This window comes from Microtus ochrogaster, chromosome X, assembly GCF_000317375.1.
Source record: "Microtus ochrogaster isolate Prairie Vole_2 chromosome X, MicOch1.0, whole genome shotgun sequence".
NCBI lineage: Eukaryota > Metazoa > Chordata > Mammalia > Rodentia > Cricetidae > Microtus > Microtus ochrogaster.
In genome coordinates this window covers 58,515,592-58,517,276 of record NC_022026.1, presented here as the reverse complement: position 1 = coordinate 58,517,276, position 1,685 = coordinate 58,515,592, and the positions used below count along the sequence as shown (strand labels likewise).

General features: G+C 46.1%; 1 pseudogene; it reads right to left on the bottom strand.

Annotated features, from left to right (window-relative positions):
• Nucleotides 1–1,682, bottom strand: part of LOC101979596 — a 26,518-nt pseudogene extending 24,836 nt beyond the window's left edge.
• Between the last annotated feature and the right edge of the window lie 3 nt (nucleotides 1,683–1,685).

Genomic DNA, 1,685 nt, shown 5'->3' with positions numbered 1-1,685 from the left:
TCCGAAGGTCTTCAGGGTCAGGACCAGACTCTCCGTTTGCCAGTGACCTTGCCAACAAGGGGCCTACCTCTTTGATCCTACTGCAGTGGGATGTCTGCTCTCCTTTTTGCGTGCCCTTCCCCGCCTCGTGCCAGCTGTGCCGGTCCCCGCTGCTGCCTCGCCGGACCCCCCTGGACCCCGCCACTTGCCTCTGCCTCCACGCCGGTCCCCGCGGCTTGCTTCTGTCGCCGCTGGTCCCCCAGAGCCCAGCGCCCCTCGGTACCGACCAGCTCACACACCGCGCGCGGCCGGGTAGATCTGTGAGGCACTGGGGCCCGACGCAAGCCCGCACCACTGGGGCACTACCACTATTCCCAAAGGCTCAAACCTCAACGTTTTTGAGCTCATATTCTACCTGCCTTTTCTTATCTTCACCAGTCACTCCTATCTTTATCTAAATCAATATTGCTTTCTTTTAGCCATTCTTGGGTATCTTGTAAGTTCATAACCCAAGAATTGACTCATCCCAGAGGATTTCGTCTTCTGTTCTTTCTTTAACAAATTTCTTTTTCTCTTTCTTGTGCTTACGTTCTTCTTTCTCTGAGGACACTTTATGTTTAATTTTCTTTTTCGATGCTTCAGTTTTTCAGAACTGACTCCAGCTTTATCTTCCTCTCCTTTAGTTAGCTCAGTGTTCTTGTCTTTGTCTAAATCTTTATCCTGATAGCTCCTTTTCCTTTTATGCTTGGACTATTCTTTCTCTGGACTTTCTTTCTCTTCCCCCAGATGTTGTCTTTTCTTCTGATGTCGTCTTTTATGACTGTTTCATGGGCACTGGCATTGTCATATGAAGGCAGCTCTTGTAAATGTCATATTCTACACTGTGTGAGCCAGGGTTATTTGATGTGGGAGTGTCATATATCAATCTGTTGATTTCATTGGTTAAGCAATAAAGAAACTGCTTGGCCCTCATAGGTTAAAACATAGGTGGGAGGAGTAAACAGAACAGAATGCTGGGAGAAAGAACCTGAGTCAGGGAGTTGCCATGATTCTCCCACTCCAGGCAGACTCACGTTAAGATCATTCCTGGTAAGCCAGCTCGTGGGCTACACAGATTATTAGAAATGGGCTAGTCCAGGTGCATGAGTTAGCCGAGAAATGGCTAGATATAATGGGCCAAGTGGTGTTTAAAATAATACAGTTTCCGTGTAGTTATTTCAGGGCATAAGCTAGCCATGCAGGTGGCCGGGTGATGGGGACACAGCCCCGCTGCTCATACTAATACAGTTATTTTCTTGCTGACTAAGGCTCAGAAGAACAGGTTTTTCTGAGAAGCAATCTCTTGTGAAATGATAGTAACTATCAGAGTCTGGGTTCCGTTGGCTCTCATAAGCTGGTAAATAATTAGGTAACTTATATTTCAGAGCTTGTGAACTGCTGTATGTATCTGTGTGAGTCTGGAAAGTCTCACACAGGAATCTTTGCTCAAACATTCTGTGCTTAGATCATCTGTCAACCATTTCTCTGTAATCATGAGTTTCAAAAGCACTATCAATTCTTCTAAAAGACGTCTTTGGCTTGAGTTCTCTAGATTCCTGCACCTTGCTGTAGTCATCAAATTCATTTGGGAAATCATCATTTCTCCTCTTTGAATGAGGTGGTAACCAGTGAGGTAACTGGCCTTCCACTGGTGAGCCATTGTATTG